At 42.6% G+C, this 11,180-nt stretch overlaps 1 pseudogene; it reads right to left on the bottom strand.

The window, feature by feature from the left end:
- Positions 1–8,208: 8,208 nt before the first annotated feature.
- On the bottom strand, positions 8,209–8,328 carry LOC145412654 (5S ribosomal RNA; annotated as a pseudogene).
- Positions 8,329–11,180: the final 2,852 nt, after the last annotated feature.

The raw sequence follows: 11,180 nt of genomic DNA, 5'->3' as shown, positions 1-11,180 counted from the left end.
ATGAAAAAAGGATGAATATAAGATAGAAGTGGAGGAGAGATTGGGTAAATATGATTTGGAACAGATGGAGGAGGTGGAAGGTGTGTGCAAGGTATTCACAGAAGTTCGTGCAGTATGTGAGGTGGTGTGTGGGGTGAAGAAAAATCGAAAAGAGATGCAAGGAACACTATGGCGGAATGAATGGAGTGGAGAGGTAAGAGAAGCTGTGGCGAAAAAGAAGAAATCATAAAGTGAGTGGATGGGAAGCAAAGGCATGGAGGAAGATGAGAAACTAAAAAGTTATATGAAGAGGAGAAGAGAGAGATGAAAGGATTATTAAGAGAGAGTAAACAGAGGATGGATGAGGAGTTTGGAAGGAATTTGAGTGTTAAAAGATTGAAGCAGAATGTAAGAGATTATGAATCAGTTGGTTCAAGAATTGTGTGAGTAAGACTGAAAGTACGAATACAAGTGAGGGCAACTGTGTGTGTATGTGTGTGTGTGTGTGTGTGTGTGTGTGTGTGTGTGTGTGTGTGTGTGTGTGTGTGTGTGTGTGTGTGTGTGTGTGTGTGTGTGTGTGTGTGTGTGTGTGTGTGTGTGTGTGTGTGTGTGTGTGTGTGTGTGTTCTGCAAGGAAGTAAAGAGAGTTATACAGGATGATAAAGAAGGTAGTAGGGGAGTGGAAGATAAAAAGAGCAGATTGCTACTGGAGAAGGGAGAAAATGTGAGCAGATGGAAAGAACTCTTTAAGGAACTGTTAACACAGACATTGAAAGTTACGCGAGTATAAGTAACTGCGGAACGGCTGGGAGAAGGAGGGCGATGAGAATGGAAGATGACATCTGTAGGAAGGAAGGAGTGGGAGCAATGAAGAAAGTCAAAACTGGGAAAGCCGCAGGATTGATGGAGTGTGTAGTGAAATGCTGAAGCGCAAGGGAGAGAGAGTAGTTGAAAGGACATGAAAAATATGCATAACGGCGTGGGAGGAAGGCAGAATCCTGGAGGATTGAAAGTCAGGTATAATATTATTCCCCTGTACAAAGGAAAAGTGGATAAAGTAGTGTGTCGTAATGAGAGAGGGGTTTGTGTTCTTAGTGTAATAAGAAAGGTATATTGTATGATACTGACAGAGTTAGGGAAGAAAACAGACGAATTAGTTGCAGAAGAACGGGGAGGTTTTAGGAAGAGAAGAAGTTGTATAGCTCAGATTTTCATCCTAAGGGAAAGAAGTTGTATGCTGTCTTCATGGATCTGGAAGAAGCATGAATGAGTGGATAGACAAGGAATGTGGAAAATATTAAAAATACATGGAGGTAATGGGATGCTGCTGAATGCCGTAAAGAGTATTGAAACAGAGATGTCATGTCTCCATGGTTGTTCAACCTGTATATGAATGAGGTTACAAAAGAGATACAAGGTACAGTATGACAGTGAATACTGAAGTGGCCCTCATGAGAGAGGGAAGCATTTGGCAACTTTCTGTTCTGTTGTTTGCAGATGATACTGTATTCTTAAGTGAAGACGAAATGGAACTGCAAGGTTTAGTGAATGAGTTCAGGAGTGTGTGTAAGAAACGGAATCAAAAGGTGAATGTAGGGAAGAGTAAAGTTATGGTCTTCGAGAGAAATAAAGTCACTGAATGTATAGTGAGGCTGGATGAGGAAGAAATGGAAAATGTGAGTGCATTTAAGGACTTGGATAGTATGATGGAAGTTTAGAGGATGAAGTGCTCGAGAGGATACAACAGGGAAAAAAGGTTGCTGGTTCGTTGAACGCAGTGATAATAAACAGAGAAGTGAGCATGGAAGTAAAAAAAAAAGTCATTGCATGACACTCTCACGCATGGAAGTGAAGCATGGACCTTGTTGGAAGGACACAAGTCAAGAGTGAGAGCAGTGGAAACGAGTTATCTGAGACAAGCATGTGGACTTATGTGGAGAGACAGATTGACAAGTAAGGAAACGAAGGAGCACTGTGGTGTGGATCTGATGGAAAGCGTTAGGAGATGAAATGCATTGAGGTGGTTGGCCATGTGGAGAGGATGGAGAGTGGGAGACTAACGAGGAGAGTGTATACAAGTGAGGTGGAGGGGGGAAGAGGGAGAGGGAGGCCGAAGACGAGATGGAGGGATGAAGTGGAGAGGTACAGCCCCGTTCACAAATTCGTGAGACACCTGCTAAGGCGAGCGCTCAGCCCTTACCACTCTTACTTGAAGGCGGGTCGCTGCCCAAACCACCGCACCAACTGAAACACAGCGAGTCTGGGAACAGAACACCGAATCTCGAATATTGATTCAGCACCGTGACTTGGGGAGGATATTAATATAAATTCCCGGTCTCCGGTACTACAGATTGTGAGCAATTGTAAGCATACTACACGAGATACATAAATTCTAAAAATAAATTATTTTGAAGGCAATAGTTTCACTGTTTCCGAACCAGAGATTTTATAATGGAGTCAATTGTAGGGTCAACCCTTCCCCCAGCTGGAGATAGTGAAAAGATTTGTTCTTCGTTATATTAGATGACAAAAAGTAATGGAAAGAATCCATGTTTATTAACTCTACCCTAAAATAAAATAGGTAAACGTAGCTGTACTTTAGAAAACTGTGAGAACCCGGAGAGAGAGAGAGAGAGAGAGAGAGAGAGAGAGAGAGAGAGAGAGAGAGAGAGAGAGAGAGAGAGAGAGAGAACCGCAAAGGAAAATAGAAAAATTGCGATATTAACATGAATGTGGGAAAGTGTGTGTTCGGGACACTCACGCCAGATCTTGAGTTTTCATTGGCCTATCCATTCCGCCATTTTTCTTCCAGCTGCCAATCAAAATACAAGGTTTATTTCCGAATATAAACAGATAGTATGGACACCATTGCCTCTCGTATGGTAGGTGCTGTGCCGATGTGTGGTATATTTCATCATAATTTCGTAGGTTATTACGCAAAATAGCTGTACTTCCTTATATGTACAGAGAGATAAAGACAGCAGTAAATGATGCGCTAATAGTGTGACAGTGCTTTTTTCAGTACGAAAAGTGCACAAGAAATTTGTGGTACCGAAAAAATATATATTTTGAGGTAGAAAGGAAGGAAGTCAGCATGCATATATCGATAATAATACCATCTACGAGACTGACCATGATGACCAATGATACTAGTGACAAGGATACGTCTTTGCTGTGGAAACTCCAGTGCCATCTAAATTATTGCTGGGGCAGTGGTAGGTGGTGGCGACCATCATCCACTTACTTTATGTAGTGCTGCCTACTTCTTCCTTAGCCTCTGTCATTCTTTTTCTGTGCCTTCCCTCCTCTCATCGTATTTCTCCCATCTTTCCTGTCACTTCTTATTGCTTTTCCTTCCTTTACAGGTGGCTTTACATTGAGTGACAAGCCAAATGGTTTCCTGTAAGCCAAGAAATCATTTACAACGCTGGGTGGTAACCATATAACCAAACCATACGTGCTCCCTACGTGTCAACAAGTGGGTTGGTGGAGGGTTAGTGCCCCTTCCCGTAAAACAAATAACTCAGAGTCAAATGGCCACCCATTACGGGATTATGGCGTCTGGCAGTAGATAGATAGATAGTTTCCTTTTGCTCTCTAATGAAAGAGGAGACCTCTGGTAACATTATGTACTGAGTGTTTTTACATACTCTCCTCTGAAAGGTTTATTAACTATTTACTTAGAGTTACTCCAAGAAAGCTGTGAATATGTGGGGAAAAGATAGTTTTTCTTTAAGACATCGAAACAAATGCGACAGTAATGATGTAAATGTATTTCTGATGACATAAGCAATCAAATCTAGGAAAATTTGGGTTGACAGATATTTGGGGGAAATATTCCAAGTGTTTGCCCCCCCCCCCCTGGCGAAATCCTGGATTCGCCACTGCCAGCGTGGTCAAACTATTGCCCAGTATCAATGACGGAAGGCAAGAACCGAGAATACATAATGGCAACGCGATAAACGGTTAAACTATTATAATTACATAATCTGTCTCGCATCTGGCTCAGAGCCGTGTAATATTACATTTACTCATTTGAATCACTAACCAGGCATTCGTATTAGCCTAAAACCCACACAAGGATACAAGGTAAAGTTTGGTGAGGGATGGCGAAATTTATCGTTCTTTCGTTCGTTCAAAGATTCCCTGCACCTATAGTGCAGGCCGGGCCATACATTAGCCCGGTCAGTGGGGTATGGGCTGGTTAAAAATCAGTAAGGGGGGAGGACAGGACCTGGGGATTGCCCAGCACACACGTCCTGTCTCCTGGCTGGCTTTGTGGTGTGTGTGGAAATTTATCGTAGAATTTTATGTGGTCAAGGTTAGTATAATAAAATTACGTTATACAATGAAGAAACGAGTTGATCATGTCATTGTTCATTTGGGTTGTTGAAGGGGCCCTTGATTTATTCTGGCAACAATAACATAATGACGATATTACTGAATCATACTACTTATTTCATTATGTTTGGTAGCCTACTCATACTGTCGTTTCATTCCATTCCTGATAAAACGCTGTCATTAGTCAATCCTTCCACTTACAGTACACTGCTTCCTGTTGTTGTTGATGGGATAGAGTCCTCAAGTATTTGGTAATATTATTATGTTACCAATATAAACATAAAATCACTCAACTCACGGAATATCCGTAGTTTAACTGCAATCGCTGGATGGTTGCCATAGCAACTTCTACTCAGCAAGTTATATCTCCCCTGGTAATAATCGTGTAGAGTTTGTGAAACTAAACAACTATCGTTGAGTCGTTCCACCTCGGACTGATACATACTGCACAATACAGTTTCCTATTCTTCGTCCAATGGAAGACAAAAGGAGACTATGGAAATATACATCTAACAGGAACGTTAATACTGAATGCGTCCGATCTGTCTCTGTCTGGCTGTCTGTCTGTCTGTCTGTCTGTCTGTCTGTCTGTCTCTCTCTCTCTCTCTCTCTCTCTCTCTCTCTCTCTCTCTCTCTCTCTCTCTCTCTCTCTCCGGGTTCTCACAGTTTTCTAAAGTACAGCTACGTTTACCTATTTTATTTTAGGGTAGAGTTAATAAACATGGATTCTTTCCATTACTTTTTGTCATCTAATATAACGAAGAACAAATCTTTTCACTATCTCCAGCTGGGGGAAGGGTTGACCCTACAATTGACTCCATTATAAAATCTCTGGTTCGGAAACAGTGAAACTATTGCCTTCAAAATAATTTATTTTTAGAATTTATGTATCTCGTGTAGTATGCTTACAATTGCTCACAATCTGTAGTACCGGAGACCGGGAATTTATATTAATATCCTCCCCAAGTCACGGTGCTGAATCAATATTCGAGATTCGGTGTTCTGTTCCCAGACTCGCTGTGTTTCAGTTGGTGCGGTGGTTTGGGCAGCGACCCGCCTTCAAGTAAGAGTGGTAAGGGCTGAGCGCTCGCCTTAGCAGGTGTCTCACGAATTTGTGAACGGGGTTGTACTATTGCGGACAGGAGTTCTTAACCACCCTCGTCCAGCCAACCTGTGTATGTGGCAGCGTCGCATTCACGAGCACAGAAGTTGCCTTCTGTGCATTTCTGTCGAAAAATATTCCTTCAGCTTTGGGCTTGTACTAATGGATAAAGCAATAGTAATATTTACTTTGAAGGTTTGACTGATAACACGATTATATCAGACTGATAATTTAATAACTTGTTTCTCGTATAGAGCCAAGCAAGTGATAAATATGTATATTTGGTTCCACTCCACGACTTCCTGTAGGTCTGAACCAGCGAACACAGAGTGAACAAGTTCGAAGCATTCATTTGTTAACAGGAGAGAGAGAGAGAGAGAGAGAGAGAGAGAGAGAGAGAGAGAGAGCGTGTATGGTGGGTGCCTGTGAATTTTGGAATAATGAGGTGGAGGCAGACTGGCGCAGGTAAATGCAAGGGATGAGAAACCATGGATTCCTGTGATCCATTGAAAACAGGCCACAGTTGGAATAATGAGTTAGGAGATAAAGCATGTTGATTTAACAAAAAGCTGTGCTTAAGAAAGTAATTTGCCTCTCTGTCCAGAGAGAAATATCCAGTTAATGAGAAAAATACTTATGAGTTCGCCAAAAATCTCCAGGTGCCAACCACCAGAGAGAGAAAAAAATGCGAACATAAGGCATCTAACAGAAGTTACGCGGCCTGCCAAATTATTTGACAAAGTCAACTGGCGTTACCCAAACTAAAACCCATCTTTCATTTTGTCCGACGAGACGTTATCTTGGGATAAATAAACTCCTTCGTCATCAGCGAAAGGAAAAATTCCCTGTTTAGCTTGAGCACCATATTTACTCATATCGCATAAAATCATATGTATGTAGCCGGAATGAAGCCCCTTATCTATGGCCTGGCAAACTCTCTGTAAAGAGTACCCGGTACTATTTTCTATTGACAGACTGAGTTAAGCGGTGAGACTCATCTTTCGTGTAAGGAAATCCACCCCGCCTCTGTGTGTGTGTGTGTGTGTGTGTGTGTGTGTGTGTGTGTGCTGAATTGAGAGTCATCTGACTTGTGGAGCATGATATGCGGATTGGTAGGTTGGTAACTGGGTGGGTTGATTGGTTAGTGTAGGCTGGTTGTTTCACAGGCGGACTAGGTGGAGTGAGTGGGCGAGAGGGAGGGAGAGGGTTGTTGGGCTGGTTAAGTGGGGTGGAATGGGGTTCGTGCATTGTTTAACCCGCGCCGTCCCGAGGACGTACTTCCACGTCCTCACGTTTTGTCACAGCTAATCCCGAGGACGTACTTCCACGTCCTCACGTTTTGTCACAGCTAATCCCGAGGACATACTTCAACGTCCTGCAATTGCAAGGTTCATAATTTCCACAATTTTCAATTTTCGCGAGTCATTTTTGGTACGTATACACGGGACACCTTCCTCAACAAGATGCCAGGCAGAGACAATGCCTTACCCAGCATGACCTCCTCCCCCCCCTGCATGCCCTTTTCTCAGCAATTCACCTGTTATCAGTGACCTGGCCAGTATAGCCATGTCATGCCACGGTACGAAATTCAGGGCCAGAGTGATTCCCCAATCAATGACAATGTGGAGGACAAACTTTACATAGCATTAGAGGAAGAAACAGTTAGAAATGATGATCAGGTAATGTGGCAAAAAAAGGTCAGGTATTAGTGAGTGAAACAATGCTTATAATGCCTATATTACTGCTTGAAAACCAATATACTCTTGTACTACATATAAATTCGTAACAGTAAATGAATAAATACTGTTTATGAGTGGTGTGAAATAGTTATCCTCCCATAGAACTCGTTTTCTTTGGTGCCAGCCTGATAGAAAACCCAGTAAGGTAAGGAAGCTCTCCTACCTGTAATGAGTATTTTAAACCTCAGGTGAGCGATTTCTCTATGAATTTTCGATGTTTCTCACCAAAAGCGAAAGTTTTAGCCAAAAAAAAAGGGTCGAAAAACGGTCGGGATTGGGGGGTACCAGTGGTCAAAAAGTGGTCGGGACGGGGCGGGTTAAGTGAGGTGGGTGGTGGGGCCCTGTAGGACAAGGCAAGAGACTGGTTTGTGTCGTCCTACTTTTGAGACACACTGTATTGAGTAAGGTTGTGGCTATGTGCGTTGATGGGTGGGTGTGTAGATGGATGAACGGATTGTGGGAAAACAGGCCACTGGGATTAGGTGAATTGAGTTAATGTCCGAGTTGGGAAAATCGGTCCACAGGGGATATTATTCTGGAATTATGCTGAAGTAGGTATATATATATATCCAGTGGGTTACAACAGGTCCATCGAGCAATACGTCTGTTGGTTAGGAGGTCTGTGTTTCAACTGCACGCATCAGTGGGTGATATAACCACGTTGGATAACAGGTTTATGGGGAAAATAGGTTCATTGTGAAAAATACATCCATGGGTATACGACCATGTAGGAAACCTGCATTCATAGAGAGATTCAAGGTCGATGGAGAAATTGCTCCGTGGGGAGAAAATACATCAATGGGGAAAATTAGTTCGTGGGAAAATAGGTTACGTAGAAAAGTAGGCGTCTTTGAACAAAAAAAAAAAATCATTAAGGAAAATAGGTCCATGGGGGATTGTGCTCCGAGTGGTGAAAATGTCCATTGATAAAAATATTCATTCATTGCCAGACGCCATGTATCCCAAACGGGGATGTCAACGGCTTTGAGTTAATCGTTTTACAGGGAGGGGCACTAATCCTCCGCCAACCCCACTTGACACGTAGGGATGCCAACAGCATCTGGTGTTCCCAGGCGGTCACCCATCCAAGTACTAACCAGACCCAACGTTGCTTAACTTCGCTGATCGGAAGGGAAGCGGTGTACTCAACGTGGTATGGGGTGAAAATAGGTCCATAGAGGCATACACGTACTGTAAACATACATGGAGATATTTACAATAAATGGGACTTAAAATATCCAACTTTTAGCAGCGATCGTTGCCTCAAATTAGGCTTACCACTACACACCTTGGGCCAAACAACCATTAGCCAGACCCTATTACAACTTTGTCATCCAGTCATTATATTTCATAATTTACCTTCATTTAGTCATTTAGGCATAGAAAGCCAACCGAAACGAAAGGAAAAATCTCTGTTTGTGTTGAGCACTTCATTTCTCCACCTCATTCCTCTAAAATTCACGGGCTCCCGCAACTCTCTCTCTCTCTCTCTCTCTCTCTCTCTCTCTCTCTCTCTCTCTCTCTCTCTCTCTCTCTCTCTCCTGGTAACAAATGAATGCTTCGAACTTGTTCACTCTGTGTTCGCAGGTTCAAACCTACAGGAAGTCGAGGAGTGGAGTTAAATACACTTGCCTGGCTCTATACGAGAAACAAGTTATTAAATAATCAGTATGATATAATCGTGTTATCAGGGACAAACCTTCAAAGTAAATATTAGTATTGCTTTATCCATTAGTACAAGCCCAAAGCTGAAGGGATATTTTTCGACAGAAATGCATCGAAGGCAACTTCTGTGCCCGTGAATGCGACGCTGCCACAGACACGGGTTGGCTGGACGAGGGTGGCTAAGAACTCCTGGCCGCAATAGTATATGAGAGAGGGGTGTGTGGGCTGGGAGCAAGGCAGTGAAGTGACATTGGACAGGCCGACATGGAAGCGATTTCTTTGTGGCCACCACCGCTTACGGGACTGAGGCGTCTGGCAATATTAGAGAGAGAGAGAGAGAGAGAGAGAGAGAGAGAGAGAGAGGAGTGGCGGTGTATTGCTGGTTGTGACAGTCTGAGGTGTGGCAGTGTGGGGTGCATCTGTATGCAACGTTGTACAGTAATATTTTCTACCATTATAACTTCTTTGTGTCAGCGTCTAAAGACAGACGGCAGGCAGGAAAAAGCAAGTTTACCAAGCACCTTAAAAAAAATAGTAAGGTACACGAAATCGTTAGGGAAATTTCCTCCCTCCGTGAGAAATTCCACCTCTGAGGAAGCTATTGATTTATAGTTTCTGTTAACTGAAAGAAAACACATAAAAGAACATAATTTCGAGTGTGGTAGGCTCTAGAGGAAACCAGCATAACCTCGTTGCTACGTGAAAGCAAGAACATTAATTAAATCAGGCCAAGTCCTGAAGAAATCCAGCACTATAAAGTTCATAGGATGGGAGTGCGAAATGCGTATGACAAAGCACCGTGAAGCCACCCTCACTCCCCCTCACTGCAAGAGTTATGAGGGACATAAATTTAGTGCGTCTGAAACTGCCACTGGAACCAGGATATGACACTGCCGCGAAAGGAGAGAGGAACATAATACGATGGGGGGATACCATCATTCAACACAGAACCACTGACACTGACGCACGGTTTTTTATGTCTTCTGGCAGAAAAGAAATATGGTCTTTCTTTATAAGCAATATAAAATTATTCAAAAGGATATTATTACATTAATTTCAGTTTGGATTAGAGAGCCAAAGTAACTCTGAACATTTTAGAAACAGTTGTTTTCTTTGTCTCATTTCCACAATAGCAGCTCATAACCTAAACCCTACAGTCACCTTATGGAGATTGGAACTTCTGTGTAGCACATGCACGGTACCGACTAACTCCTGAAACGACTAGCTCAACAAGCGTTCGAAAGCGGGAAATTAGACCTACAGGTACATTTCAATAAATGTTAAGAAAATGTCTTATGCAAACAGGACATTTTTTTTTACAGGTTGTCGAATGCACAGTAAAAGAAAACGAAGGATAAAGAAATTTAACCAAATGCAGATTCAGAGGGATCATTTCGACTTGTGAAGAACATTCCCCCACTCCAACACCCGACACATACATTAAGGATGCTGGTGTAGGACCTAACCTAAGTCCAGTACATACTATCGCACATCAGTAATACCCACCGAACATTGATGACAGTCATCCTGCAGTGTCTGCAGTCATATCCACATTGCATCAGTCCTATGATTGCCTGTCGATGAGAGAGCACAATCGTTGTAAGTGTCTTTCACGTATACAATGACAAAATTCGCCTCATTGTTTTATTCGAAGATTAAGTGTAAAACGTGAAACATTATGAGAGCTCTACCACGGTTACATTAGACCTATTCAGAATAAAACGCTTTTGTGAAATCGTATGCCTACTGCACTGATTACCCGTCCCCGCCCGGGAGGGACTCGGGGGCGGGTATTGTTTTCCCACGGTTTGTCTGCTTGTTTGTCTTTTAACAAATTTATACTAGTGGGATTTTGACTAAAATTACAGGGATGATGGGCTATAACTTTCTGATCTCCTGATTAAATTTGGGCCAAAGTGGACCAAGGACCAAGCTGTAGGCCCCCAAAATGTATAAACAATGTGACAGGAAAAAAATGTTTTTTTCGCCATAACTCCTAAATTCGTCATATCGACATGAAACCAAAATCTAGAGGTGCATCTTTCAAATCTGCTTCCTATAACATACGTCATTACATCGGGGGGGGGGTCACCCCCCAGTTAGCAGGAGGGGGTCAGTGTTAGGTGGGTCGGGCCTAAAATTTCAAATGGGCATAAAATCGTCAATTTTCACGCGATTTACTCCAAATTTGATATGTGACATCGTTGACTAGATATCTTGTTGTGTTTATTCGACAACACTAAAATGACTGCGGGGGACGGGTTTGCTATGCCTTGTCGCCGCTTCTTGTTCCCCTATTTTTTTTTTACCTGAAAATTATAAGACATATTATTCTACTACAAGCACGAGCGAAGA

Source organism: Coenobita brevimanus, chromosome 93 (genome assembly GCF_032717465.1).
Source record: "Coenobita brevimanus isolate Jiangsu-jjx chromosome 93, ASM3271746v2, whole genome shotgun sequence".
In the NCBI taxonomy this organism is placed as follows: domain Eukaryota; kingdom Metazoa; phylum Arthropoda; class Malacostraca; order Decapoda; family Coenobitidae; genus Coenobita; species Coenobita brevimanus.
This window is presented reverse-complemented; position numbering and strand designations above follow the sequence as displayed.